The sequence below is a fragment of the Phocoena sinus genome, chromosome 12, assembly GCF_008692025.1.
Source record: "Phocoena sinus isolate mPhoSin1 chromosome 12, mPhoSin1.pri, whole genome shotgun sequence".
Classification (NCBI taxonomy): Eukaryota; Metazoa; Chordata; class Mammalia; order Artiodactyla; family Phocoenidae; genus Phocoena; species Phocoena sinus.
The window spans coordinates 37,362,429-37,377,761 of NC_045774.1; the positions used below are offsets into that span (position 1 = coordinate 37,362,429).

At 39.5% G+C, this 15,333-nt stretch overlaps 1 protein-coding gene across 1 annotated transcript in view; it reads right to left on the bottom strand.

Annotated features, from left to right (window-relative positions):
• NKAIN2 (sodium/potassium transporting ATPase interacting 2) overlaps positions 1-15,333 on the bottom strand; it is a 1,007,037-nt gene that overhangs the window by 248,524 nt on the left and 743,180 nt on the right. The window lies entirely within an intron of this gene.

The window sequence follows — 15,333 nt, forward strand, 5'->3', positions numbered from 1 at the left end:
CTACAATGGTAAATTTCAGTTTTCGATGACTTAGCATATCTACCATCTCTATTCCACAGTATTAGGTGAATTTCTAAGTGCTGAAATTTAAAGGAATTTATGTTGATTGTTAGACTCTCAGAAGCAATATGAAAAGTCACTACACATTTACATGACTATGAACTGAGTTTTCAGGAAACTCCCAAAGGCACCAGGATCCTAGAGACTTAAATCTTTTTTTTTTTTTTTTTGCGGTACGCGGGCCTCTCACTGTTGTGGCCTCTCCCGTTGCGGAGCACAGGCTCCGGACGCGCAGGCTCAGCGGCCATGGCTCACGGGCCCAGCCGCTCCGCGGCATGTAGGATCTTCCCGGACCGGGACACGAACCCGTGTTCCCTGCATCGGCAGGCGGACTCTCAACCACCGCGCCACCAGGGAAGCCCGAGACTTAAATCTTAATGGTAAATTTCTCTACAATGACAGACATGAAAACAGTGTAGCAATAAAATATGAGATCTGCCCAGATTGAAGTCTGTTCACTTGAATGTAGGGCACTGTGTGCATTGCTTTGACTTATTATGGGAAGAATTCATGGCCATGAATTCGTTGACTGCTATACAGAGAGCTGACAGCTGCGGATGGATCTCCTTGTTGGTAATAGTCCAAAGTGCAAAGGAGGTACCCAGTACATTTTAAAAAAGACATGGGCTATTTCAGCAGAAAAGAGTATAAGACTTGTCTCCTTTTAGGATATATTTACCATTAAAATAATGCAATGGGGCTTCCCTGGTGGCGCAGTGGTTGAGAGTCCGCCTGCCAATGCAGGGGCCATGGGTTCGTGCCCTGGTCCGGGAGGATCCCACATGCCGCGGAGCGGCTGGGCCCGTGATCCATGGCCGCTGAGCCTAAGCGTACGGATCCGGAGCGGGAGAGGCCACAGCGGTGAGAGGCCCGCGTACCGCAAAAAAAAAAAAAAAAAAAAAAAAAAATAATGCAATGGAATTACCCCAAAACTGTCTCCCACCTGCTCTATCTTGTAGGGTAAATCTGTTACTTTTCTTTTTCCAGTCAGAGTTTAAGAAAAATACAAAACAGTACATCCTAACCATTGTGATCCTCCTCCCATTGAGTCTTGTTATATAGAGAATGGTATTGCGAGAGAGAGACTCAGCTAAACAACAAAAACACATTTAATGTTCCTACAATATTTTTTTGCCACAGAACAGATTGCAATTTACAGCCTTGCCATTCTGTCAAATGCTATGACACTTCACAATGCCACCTAAATGCAAAACTGGCCAGGTTTAACATGACACGAGATTGCAAATGTCACTGGAAAGAGATGATGAATGGCTGCGGGATATTTATAGACACTATATAGATATGTTGGCTAAACTGCTTGAAGGAAATCTGTTAAAACCGATTATTTCAATGGCTTTTTGTGTTGCAGGCATCTGAGGTCCTAAGGTCTCCTAGGGTAGCATGGTTTCTCTCGCTGCAGACTTTTCTCCAGTAATCACTCTGCTTGCATCAGTGCTGCTCTGTGCCCCAAAGCAAGACAGTAACTCACATCAAGGCCGATGAGGGTACTACAGAGAACTTAGCCTCTGCTTCTAGGTGACCTGCCCAGAAATTCTCGCTTTCCTATCACGTCTGGGTCTAGAAGATTGCTGGGCCTGCCTGATGCCTTAATCATCTGCCTCCTTCTAAAGCACCTTCCAAGAGGCAGAGTCACATTTAGGATGTGGAAGTCTTCAAATGACCTTGGCATTAAATGATATACTCATTCTATGTCATTTTTCAGGTCTTGATGTTAACAAAGAACAATATTCAGGGTAGAATATTCTCAATTTTTCCTCTGAGCTATAATGTGATAAGCAACAAAACTCACTACAGTTCACACCTCCTAGTTTGAAGGTGGGAGTTCTTCATACAGAATTTAGGGTTATGACAGTAATAGCCAGGCCTTATATCATGATTATTATGTGTCAGGCCCTGTTCGCATTTAATCCTTATAACATACACATGGGGTAGCCTCACTGTTATAGTCATTTTAAACATGATGAAACACACACCGAGAAGCTAAATAACCTTACCAAGGCCACACAGCTAATAAGTACGAGATTCAGGATTCAAAATCAGACTGGCAAAGAGTTCATGCTTTTAATTATGATGCTATATTGCCTTGCCAATAAATAATATAATACTCAAAAGCAATGCCACATTTGTAATACCATGTGTAGTGACTAATCTCATCTTCTGACCTAACGGTCCTTTGAATGGATGCTAATGCTGTGCTAGAGGCCTTGAGATAGCACAAACTGAAGTGTGGGCAGACGTGTCAGAGCGGGCTAGGTTATGTTGGGGTAACACACAGCCTCAATTGTAGCCTGGTTGCAGGGAGAAAGGAGGTGACAAAACATTTGCCAAGCATTAAAGCTTCTGCCTGGAGCTGATCTATGTCATTTTCCCTCATATTTTATTGGCCTAAGAGAATCACATTTCCTAACTAACTCTGAGAGGAAGTACAGTCCTCTCATGTGCCCTGAAGGAGAGAAAGTTGGGCTATATACAAAGAGTCCTAAGGACTACCACAGCATCGTTACCGCGTTGAGGCAGGGTTAGTTGAGACAGCATGAGATGGTGTCTCACCAAGGGCTGGGAACACTGAACCATGACACCTGAGAGTCTTAGTTTTACTTGTCACTTCTTTGTGACATTGTTTATGACTACTCAACACTAGAAGTCCTGCTATACACTCATAACACCTGCTGCTTCTTTCACATCACTCATCATATTTGCAATTATTTATTCTCTTCTGCATAAGATTTTATATAAGCTCCATAAAGGCAGAGAATAAGTCTGTATTGGTCATTGCTGTATTCAACCATCTTCCACCCCACCCTGATACTCCCTGATTCACATCAGCTCAATATATATTAAACCAGAAAATATGTATTAAGCTAGGAAGAGTAAACGAGGAAAACAATCTCTACCTGGCATCCACTGACTTTTTGAGCCAGTTTCACTTCAGTATCTCACATTATTAAACAGAACTATCCTCTCAGTTAGCAAGTCTATACCCTAGCACAACTTTTGAGGCAAACAGAAGGTTCTCTCCTTCCTGCCCACCACCGCTTAGGGCATCTTAAATAGGAGACCACGTTTCTCATTCCAAATAAAGAGCTTAAAGGAATAAAAATGCAAATATCTGAATGAGTTGCCCCATCAACATGAATTACAGTCAAAGTAATTATTTTCCTGGTTTGATCGGGATAGAGATTAGAAAGCTAGAAGACTCACCTTTTTAAAGGGAAGGGAAGACCAATGAAAGGAAAAAAAAAACTGGAGTAGAAAGAAGAGTCTGGAGGTGAGATGACTAATTTGAAATTTAAATGTAACCATAAGCCTCAGCTTATATTAAACTATTCAACCGAGATCTTCTGTTACATCTTGATTATGCTTTTCATGCCCACGGTGATCTGAATACCTTCATGGTATTCATGCTCATACATCATGAACTGTACGAACCTGATGCAAAGACATATAAGTAATATGTCTGGCCATCTTTAAATAGCATCGTCACCTGTTGCTTCCCCCCATCCAACCGCTGTCACCATCATAAACTGCATAGAGAAAGGTTCAGATTTAGAGAACCTGGGAGAGAAGAGTTAATACATTTTGAAGCACAGGCATAACACAATGTCTTTTTTGTTTGATCTAAAGAGCAATGCATTCTGTGTCATGTAATACACAGGTTACTAGGTCATGTGCAAATTTTGGGCAATTACTAATATTTAAACTCACATTTCTATGTTAATTTAAAATCACAGCACCTTCATTTTTCATCGGAATGAGTCACTTTAGAATTCTAATAGTATTAAGTCAAAGTGCTGCACTGTTATAACAGAGGGAAAGGCCTTTCTAGTAAGAAAGCCTTTTCTTTAAACCAATTGTACATAAAAGAACAATGTAGGAAGCTTTTAGTTTTCTTAAAGCAGTCAGGCATCATAAATTATGCTTCATGTCTGACCTCAAATAGAGCAGGATTATCTCTGAGGAGAAGCAAAGTAAACATTAAAAAGCTCAGGTTACACAGAATCCTGCAGAAAGTCCCAAGGTGGGAAATAATCACTGACAGCACTCCTAAATTCTTCTCTTTTCCTCTCAGGATTCATACTGTCTTTAGGGACAGTACTAATTTGTTTAAAAAACTCAGTATAGTAGTTTGGGGGCTTTTGTTTTGTTCTGTCTCGTTTTCCTTAATCAGCACAGTTACGCAGTTACTTGAATCAAAAGGAAGCCTCTGTCCACAAACACAATCGGAAAAGTAGGATTACCTTGAAAAAGGAAAATTGTGCCTTTTTAGTGTGGAATTCTAAAGCAAAATGTAACCCAAAGAGATTTTTCCAGGGAAAGGCAAGCCATCTTTAGAAAAATTTCTACTCCTTTGTATCCTGGATATTAAATTCTTAGATGTTAAGTCCACATTTTCACTATGTACTGTTTGATGAATGAAGGAATAGAGACATTTCTCCGTAATGGGACTGTTCTCACCATGATTTATTGCAGCCAATCTATAACAGCACAAGAAAAGTCATCAATATTTGCTTATGTTCATTGTATGTAAGAAACTTATGCATCTTATTGTGTAATAATACGTGTGTGGTATCGGTGTCTGAAACAATAGTAGCCAGATCTTTGTTCTGGTGTTTATAAAAGCTAATTATTAATTCATTAAGACAGTTTTGGGCTTCTCTGGTGGCCCAGTGGTTAAGAATCTGCCTGCCAGTGCAGGGGACACGGGTTCAAACCCTGGTCCGGGAAGTTCCCACATGCCGGGGAGCAACAAAGCCCATGCGCGACAACTACTAAGCCTGCGCTCTAGGGCCCGCGAGCCACAACTACCGAAGCCCACGTGCCTAGAGCCATGCTCTGCAACGAGAGAAGCCACCGCAATGAGAAGCCTGTGCACCGCAATGAAGAGCTGCAACTAGAGAAAGCCCACATGCAGCAACGAAGACCCAGCGTGGCCAAAAATAAATAAATAAAATAAATAAATTTTTAAAAAGACAGTTTTATATCATGCAAGATACTCTGAAATAAGGGTAAAGAAAAAAGAATAAGATTTTTCAAACATATATAAACATATTTTCAAAATCATTTCTTGATCATATACTTCTTTAAATTACAAATTGAACAGCCAAGATTTGGTTGATTAAATGGGGATGTTTCTTTGTTTCAAAATGGAAACATTCTTGGTGGAGTGGAAAGAACACTTGATTTAGAACCTGAAAGCTGGATTCATAACCCCAGCCTTACCAATTACCAGGGACAAGACCTTAACACACTATGAAACTTTATAAATTAAAGTTTCTTCCTCTGTAAAACGTATAACCTCTAACTCATGGAGTTTTGTATAGGTTAATTTTACATTAACTGTACCCTGTCTATACCTCGAGAGTTTGCAGTGGCTAAGAAGGACATACATGGAATGTATTAATATGCCTTCCTAAGAAAAAATATGGAAATGATTAAGCATCACATTGGTCTCTGAATTTCCTGCAAGTCAGGATAAAAGTAGAGATGGGAAGAAATACACAGACTAATTAATAGAAAGAGGAGGAAGTAGGGTAAAAGTTGGCTAATTTCAGATACAGATGTTTTCCTATCATTAGATTCTACATTTTCACATACCAAACTCAGTAATATAATGGACAAAATAAGTGAAGCAAAATTGGGAGAAATTTTTATATGATTTTGCTATTGATAAAAGCCAAGGGGTCCATTCAAACAACTCACCAAAGGTCAAACTAAATGTGATTCAACCAGTTGGTGATTTAACTTAACACATAGATAAAAGACTAGAGGTATGGTGACACAACCTTCACCTAACTTTGATAAAGAGTTCCTTTCTTGGTCTGGTTTTGACAGGAGCTAAATAGAAGATAATTCTTGTTCTTTTGTTCCTTTCCTTCCTTTAGTGAGAACAGATTGGGTCATACAGATTTATAATTTGGAAAGCAGGTTAGACAGGGTTGTGTGAATTATCAAGTGTAATATTAATTTTTCGAACACCTTAATATATTTTTTATCTTTTAACTTATTTGCCTCGTATTCAACCAGGATCATTCATTTGCCTTTGGGAAAATTAGGATAAGTGAAACAGAAACGCAAAAGGAAACAGAGTCAGAAGTAAGAGTTTGATATACAAAAGATATAAAAAAGAGAATTCTTGAGTCACAGTCATCCATAGTTTTGAATCCATGATTTAGGGAAAGAGAAATATGATTTTCTATTTTTGTTTGCATAACCTATTAGAATTTTACAAGGCAAAGGCAGAGTGTATATCATAGAATTTTACTGCCTGTCAACGGTAGAGAGAACTTTGGTAAGTCCTTGTCACATAGTATAGAAGGATAAGGCCCACTTATTCAGCTCTGGGGGTTGTAAGACATAGGACAGACAGGCTATTGGTAGTGTCCAAAGTTCCAGAGGCAATAAGTGTTTAACAAGCTTAATGGAAAGCTAAAAGCAGGGGGGACTCTTGGCATGTTCTCTTTGGCATCCAAGGACCAACTACCATTACACCTGAGGTACCTAACCCTGCACCAACAGCTTGTGCACAGTGCAGAAGTGATCTAGAGGTTCCTCTGTGATGCCCAAACCCTAGAAAGAAGCTGGGATTCCAGGCGGGGAAATGCTAGGGGCTTCACAAGAGAAGTCATCCTGGGTACGAAGGTTTTACTGCCAGATGTCCAAGGAGCCTAATAAGAATCAGACCCAAGGGGTGCAGGTAACAAGAGGTGATGGCCAAAGTCCCTGAAGGCAGAGGCTAAGCTGAGTTACATCAGCTTGAGGGTTTCAACAGTAGAGGCCGGCAGGATGCACAGAAAGACCACACTTTGGCCTCACAGATGAGACCAGCACATGGACCAGCACAAAACTAGAGACGCCCCTCTTCCCAGCCTGTATACCTGAGAACTTTCCACTGTTTCTCACTAAAGTGCAGAAATCATCTTGGAAAGAGGGAAAAAGAAAAGGGAAACAGTGCTGGTTCTGAGTTGAACCTTGAATTGACCAAAATTTTACCAAATTTAAGCTATTTTTAACGCAAAAGAGATACCATTAACTGGCAAGTTTAAATTAAGTGTCTTTGCTTTCCACTGTGGTGAGAGGCTCATGAGGAAAAATTAGTATCAGCTACGGAAAATAATAAGCGTACATTTTCTTACAACATCTGTGTTGGCTGGATAACTCCGAGAACTCAATGTGATCTCAATTCTGGTGCTCCTTTGTGCACAAACACACAGCCAGGCTACTTGGAGGCAGCCTTGGGTCCTTCTCCAGGAGAAAGTTTACATTGATTTGGGCTCTTAGATAAGCATTTGACTGAAAATGCCATGCTCACACTAGAGAGCGCAGCAGAAATGCTTGTGGCTTAAAGCACCTTCACGCTGGGACAACGATCCCCACACTGGTAGCTGAAAAGCTTCAGCAGGGCGTCTATGAAATGTCTGGCCCAGAGCAGCACTGACTCTCAGTGTGCCTGCCAGGAGAAGTTAGCCATGAAATGTATGCCCCGGAAAGAGAATGAGTTCACTTGCTTGATAGAGGGATTTGGAACTGACCAACTGAATTTCGCAGCAAGTTTAGCACAGACGATAATTTTAGTTTTTGACACAATTAAAGTTGAGCTATTCTTTCTGTCTGTAGCTATATATCAAGATGAACTGCCTCTGGGGTATCCTCCCGGGTTCATGATAGTAAAATTTTGTCATTGGCCTAAAGGAGAACACTCATCTTTCCATTTTCCTGCTGTAAAAGGGCATACTCCAGTCTCATAAAAAATACCAGTTTATTTATTAAGTATGTGATAAAGAGAAGATGGGCTTCTGATCATTTACTGGAATAGTGTTTTAAGAAGTACCTGTCAAGTTATGGGCCCCTCCCCAGCCTCCTGCAGAAAAATAATGCTTGCTGAATCTAAATACTTTCTACTAGGTAAAACCTTTGGAGTTGGACAGACTAGTGATAAAATTCATCCTGCTGTATGACATTGGTCAAGCTACCTCTCTGATGCAACTGCAGCCGAAAAAAGGGGGCTAAGGTTCCCAAATATGTACTTCACTGGATTTCTGTGAAGATCAAGTGAGATAAGTATATAAAACCCCTGAGTGTTTGGCACATAGTAGAAATTCAATCAATGTTAGTCCTGTCCCTCTCATTATAATTTAGGGATCATAACATAATCCTGGCCAAAATTCTGACAACAAATCTGAAATCATTTGAGGTTCTGCCCAATAACGACTCATTGCTGAACTTCAAAGTATTTTGCCAAAGGAATTCTGATTTTAAAATTTCCCCTCCACTTGTTATTAAACATTTTTGAGCACAAAGAAAGGACCAGGAACTATATAGACATTCCTGTTTCCTTAAAATACTCCAGAAGAAAGCTTTTGTTTTTGTCTTTCAATCAAGGAGAGGAAAGGAACTGGATTTTTTTTATCATCCTGTTTGCCTTCTAAAGTACAGTCTTTAATTGAGAAGTTTGAAGTAAATGACGATGAAATATAAACTTATTCAAATAATGGCACCAAAGCAGCATTTCTTTTAAATTGTTATGAATTCCTGGTTGCATAAATACATGTCGGGACCAAGTGTTATGCCGAAATTTAAACCACTGAGATGTATAGGCTCTGATCTGTAGCTTGGGAAATAAGTAATCTTTTTTTTTCAAAATCTGCTTCTGAGAACCTCTCTCCTTTTGTTGGCCAAGTGAGCATCAGTAGTTTTTCCCCCTGAATATTCAACTCAGTGGCTTCACTGGCTTGGCCACACTAGCTGTGTGATATTGGGAAACACGTTTAACCCTTTGGGGTGATTTTTATTCCTTTATATAAAGGAATATGCCAGATTAGATGGGCTTCCATGTTTCTCCCACATCTAAAATACTGTAAATCTATGTAGACCTCTCTATGTGTAAAAAGAAGTGGTCTGAGTTGGCAACTGACTTAGATTAAAAAGGACATGAGTTAAAGATTGCCCCAACTTCTCTAACTTTGGATATCAGAGAAGTGCTTGCCTGACTCATTCTGATTTAAGGGCTTGCTAGGTGGCCAGCGTTGGCCAGACTCTAGGAATCCAAGGCAAACAGTTTCCACCCTCATGGCTTTGAAGTTTAGTTGAGAGAGGCAGATATAAAACTAGTGTAACCTACAGTACATATAGGATTCAGTTAGAGTAGGGGAGAGAGAGAGAGAGAGAGAGAGAGAGAGAGAATAATGCCAGTAGTATCACTAGCAAATAACTGAAATTGGAGTTTCTGCGGGTCAGGATGTGTTTCTTTGAGCAAATTCCCTCCTTCCAGAGCTATTAATATTGTTTTCAGGTCAGAACCGAGTTCAGTAAGCAGAGGGTAGGTATATCTGAGACTTCTGCTCAGTATGCTGTTACCATCATCAACTGGAAACCAACTTCATTAACCACTGAGTAATTACTAACACTCCCATGAATAATGGTCATGGTAATTTTAGAAACATCCATTTAGCTGACACATCAAAGGTGACCCAACATGTCTCACAAAGTAATGACTCTGACCAGTGAAAAATTAAACCACATCTTCTCATCAGTTTGTTTGCAGATCAGTTAATGGAGTCTCCTACAGAATAGGTTTTATTTTTACTTTTCTGGCTTCATTTATATGACCTTGACTGGGATAGAGGAGAGGTTTTCAGATAGAATATTGGCAATGACGCTGTCAGTGATTTCCAAACTTGTTATTCTGGTGACTTTGTGGAAGCTCACCATGACTCCCCAAGCTAAATATCACATTCACCTGACAAAAACTTGGGTGTAATGTCTGTGACTTTGAAAATACTTTTTTTTTTTTTTTTTTTTTTTGCTTGCTTCGACCGTTTAGAAAGTAATTGTGTTCTCACCTGAGAAATGGTCTTGAAATACTGAAATTTGGTAGAAAAGGATGACGAGGAAAAAAAGATAGAGTGTCAGAGACTAAGACAATAGAGGGTCAACAGACAAGGGCAAGGGATAAAAGCTTAGAGAAGGTGGTAGCACTGCCGATGTGGACTCTAAAAAGAAAGGAAAGATCCTGATACAAACTTCAGTTACACAGTCCTCAAGTAAATTATGTAAATGCAGTTCATAGCCATAAACAAAACCAATTTTTTCCCCTATGACAATGGGCTGATAAGACTAACACCATCTTATCCTTTTATTCCCTTATCTAGTTTAATTCCAAGGCTCACCATTACAACCCTGAAACACTGACTTACAAGTACCTTCACCTCCTTGCCCACTTCCTTCTCAATTATAGTCACCTGGAAAAACCTCAGTTCTAGGTTAAGCAAACTTATCTGCCTACTCCATGCCTGCATCAGACAACCATGCTGTGACATTTTATATCGATGACCACAAATCCCAAAATGGCAATCCATGATACTCTGAGATTCTACCTTAATTCTTTAATGTATCAGGCTTCATGCTCTCTCCTCAATCCTCCCTCATTTTCCTCTGTCACTTTTAGCTAATGATCTTGCCTAATATGTCATTAACACCACCAAGAAACAGGAACGTTCTTACTTTCTACCAAAATCAAAATCTGTTTGAATCTGAACCGATGTTTTCTCTTTCATTCTTTTATAATGAATAGTGGCCCAGTTTCTATCAAAGGCCAAACCGTCCACCTGTGCTTAGAAGCTCATCACCATTTCCTTCTCAAGGACTTTATTCCTAAGTTTTATCACTCCTGCATAGTCAATTTCTTGCTTGCTTTTGGATCAAAAAGATACATATAAAAACTTTTTTATCTTTCATCTTACAAGTCATCCTTTTAAGAGGCTAGAAGCAATGAAACTCTGGTAACAATGAGCACACCTAGGGCAAGATGGGAGTTTCTAAATACCGTTCTTCAATAAAAAGAACCAGGACTCCTTGGAAAGCTGGTTAATTTCAAGGCTGAATTAGCAAAAATACATGATGAACATCTTGTGGTGCCAGAAAATAAGGAAATGTACACACATACAAGTACACACACATACACACGCAGAAAAGAAATGTTAAGTGAAAGAAAAATGAGAAGAATTGGGACAAATATTAAGGTCATAGGAGGCAACCTGAAAAAGCCTTCAATGGCTAAAGTTAAAACAACCCGGGCAACAGAATAAATGATAGCATTGGATTAAAAAATACAATAAACATCCAAAAGTTCATACTGACATAAATAAATAACAGAATAACTAATGAGCTACCTAAATAAAGGGGAAGAAGTGACATCGCTTTCCTACAGAATTCCAAGTAATAAATATAGGATGAATGAGGAAAATAAAAAGTACCATTAGAATGCCTCAGTAATACCTGCCACAGGCAAGATCCACCAATGGAGCTAAAATTTATAAGCAAGAGTTTAAGGAGAAACAGGACCCTTGCACGGGCTCAAAGTATCTCCCCCCAAACATTTAGTAATTACAAAGGGAAAAATAGTAACTTTACAGAGGTAAACCATGGAAGACACCACCTTACCCAAGTAATCATGCTCAAAATAACCAGAGATACAGTTTGACATAATGTATACCCTGGTTTGAAGCACTGAGAAGGGCGTACTGCTTCTGTGGTATCCTTTTCAATAATACATACCCTCAATCTAATCATGAGAAAACATCAGACAAACCCAAAGTGAGGGACGTTCCACAAAATACAACTTGTACTCTTGAAACACGTCAAGGTCATGAAAGGCAAGGGAAGACTGAAGGCCTGTCACAGATTGGAGGAGACTAAGGAGGCATGACAACTAAATGCAAAGTGGGATCTTGGACTTGATCCTGGAAAAGAAAGACATTCATCAAAACACTCAATATATTCTGTACTTTAGTTAATAGTATTGCACCAAGGGTAATTTTTTTGGTTTTGATAAATGCTCTCTCGTTATATCAGATATTAACGTAAGAGGAAGATGGGCGAAGGGCATATTGGAACTCTGTACTACTTTTGTAATTCTTCTGTAAGTCTAAAATTATCTCAACACCCTTGACCTAATATCTCCTTCCAGTTACCACACAGCAAAGCTTCTTGAAAGAGTGGCCTGTGGCTCCTGACTCTATCTTCTCACCTTCAGCCAGACTTTGGATGGACCCATTGCCAAAAACTGTCATCATTCAGTTCCATGTGGGCAAAACTGATGGGGCCTTCTTTACCCTAATCTACTTCCATCTCTCAGCTGCAGTAGTTTACAAAGTCGATAGCGTGCTCTTCCTTGAAGCATTACCATCTCTTGGCTTCTATGTCATCACACACCCCTGGTTTCCTATGTCATTTACTCTGTTCTCCTCCATCTCCTCTGATTCATTCTCTTGCTCAAACGCCAAAATTTAGTCCTTGGCTGTCATCTTTTCTCTGTACTCCCTCCCTCATGATTTATCCACTTTCATGGTTAGAAGAGCTATAAACATGGTTACAACGCTGATCTTTCCTCTCCCTATCTGAAGGCGACAATCTTTGACTGCCTGAAGGATCCTGGTTTTCTTTTTCAGCAGTGAGGGCTGGATGAGGACAGAGTGGGCACCTGAGTTTTGTGGCTGTATCTCTGGAATATTCAACAAGTTCCGTTTTCAGTAAAAGGGAAGGCAAGATCTGATCCATTCAGTGTTTTCTAGGGTGAATCTCATACGCTATTGGAAGAACTTAATTACATTCTCTGCCCAGTCCAATCCCATTATTGCTTCCTGTCACTGTATTTGTAATTCAAAGAAAATTTTCCTTCCTAATATATTATACCTAGGAGGCCACACATAATACAAGGACAACTTAGTATGATTCATATACAAATGAATTTCTGTTTCAGGGATGAGATTATTTCTATTTTATTCCCCAAATGAGGATTCACAGGTATAATATAGACTGGACTGGATCAATTCCTTGGCATATTTTGCTTAGGAAACATGGCAATATGTTAATATCCTCTGCTTCCATAAGAAAGAGGAAATATCACATGGTTAGCATCCTGGGCCTTTAAGGGTTCATGTAATGCTGAATCCAAGAAATAGTAGGAGACTTGTAACATTATCAAAAAGAAATCTGTGGTTTTTCACTGACCTAAATGGCTATCAGTTTGCTTGTACTGATATGTGTTGAGAAAGCGTGGGGAGAGGGGGTGTGGAAAGAGAATGGGAAGCAATTAACTAAGCCCCTATGCTTTAGCTCAGGCAACAGTGCTAGGCTGGTAGCACGATGAAGGAAAAGAGAGGGACAGGGCCTATAGATATCCTGGAATTTACTCTTACCATCTGAGATCAAGTACCCAAACTGATTTCTGCCCCTCACTTGATTCTTAAAGAAAATTTTTGAAATACATTTTCAGGAGACAAAAACATATAACAGGACAGTTGGTAAACAAATAGTATACTACTGGGGTTTAAGTACAATTTTTAAACAGCTGCCTCTGTGTATTACAAATGTCAGTTTTAGGCTCCAGCTGTTCCAAATAGGTTTGTTCCTAAGCTACTGGCTGAACAAATGCAAAGGATAATTGTTCTGATAATAACAATGATAATTGTTCTGATGTTAAGATAATTTCTGTATGTATTTATAGTTGAATGGTCTTGTAAATATTATTACATATCTAAAATGTTACGGTAAAGTATAACTTAGAATACTTCATAATATTAAATTAGCTTGTGTATATTAGACATTTCCATCAAAAAGCAATAGAATGCCCTCTTCCCACTTTACTTGAACTACTAGTAAATCAAGGATTTTAGCAAAGACAAAAAACACAAACAAAAACAAAAAATCTGGTCATACTCTAACAACTTATGGTACCTTGTCCAAATGCATTTTAGGCATTTCTCTTAACACCATTTGCAGTGAATAACCATTTCTTACTTTGTTTCTCTTTAAAATGAAAAAAACCCTTTTCTTCAAATAATTCTAGAAAGAACCATATTATCTGTGTCCAAAGGAAAATGTGAAACAAAATCTTGTTGTTCATATACAACAGTTTTATGACTTGCCAGTGATTCATTTATATTCAGATATTCTGTGTGCTGAGTTCATCTGACTTGTCCAGCAGAAAAGGAAAGGCTTTTGTGCACTTCACGATCAAAAACTTCAGTGCTCCACATGCCCGCTCTGTGATGCTGAGAATGTGCCTTTGGGTGCTTTTGAAATGAGTTATCCACTTTCTCTTTGCTCACTTCTCCATCTGGAATGTTCTCCTACTCACTATTGCCTCCCCTGTCTCCATGTCTACTTTCTCAACCCAAAGCACTTCTTTAAAGCCCAGTTTAAATACTTCCTGCTCATTGATGACTTACTTGAATTCTCAAGCCACATTGAGTTCCTCTATTCTACTCGTAATCAGGATTAGGCTGCAAATGTCTTGAGGATGTGCTATGGTCTGAATGTTTGTGCCCCTATCAAACTCAAGCCTAATCCCGAAATGTGATGGTTTTTGGAGGTGGGGCTTTTGGGAGGTGAGTGGGTCATGAGGGTGGAGCCCTCCTAAATGAGTGCCTTTGATAAGAAGAAACACCAGAGACCTTCCACTCTCTGCTGTCTGCCATGTGAGAACACAAGGAGAAGACTAACACTGCACACCAGGAACCAGGTTCTCAGCAGACACCACATCTGCCAGCACTTTGATCTTTGGACTTCCAAGCTTCCATAACTATGAAATATAAATGTATGTTGTTTAAACCACCCAACTAGGCTCTATTGGTTATAGCAGCCTGAACTGCCTAACACAGGATAGAATCATATTTACTTCTGTTGCACCTCCCAACAGGTTCAATAAAAAAAAGACACACTTAAATTACATTAGGTGACATAGGATGGATACACACACACACACACACACACACACACACACACACACACACACACCCCCTAGACAATTCAAGATCTTGCTCAGGGACACCTGAGGACTGACTTTGTTTGAGGACGTGGCCTTGCTGGTGATAAATAAAAAGCAGTTTCTCAACAAGTGCTCAGCAGTCTTCGTAACTCTAGGTGGACACTATATAATATACAGTATTTACACTGCATGGAGAGTATTACCAGTAACTGCTTGCCATGTTTGGGAACTGAAGAACCGTGGTGGGACACTAAGGGACCAAACTAAGGGGGCAAAAACCACACCAGTATTCTCTTCTATTCCTGTTCTATTAACTTTGCTTCTACTAAGTTCGGTATTCTTGGCTCAATAAATCTGAAATTGGATGTGTGCAAGATTAACAGTATGACTTGCACCTTGATCCACATACTATTCTTTATCCATATTATTCTTTCATTTTATGTATAACACCAGATCTTTGAGCAGAAATAAAGATTAACAAGAAA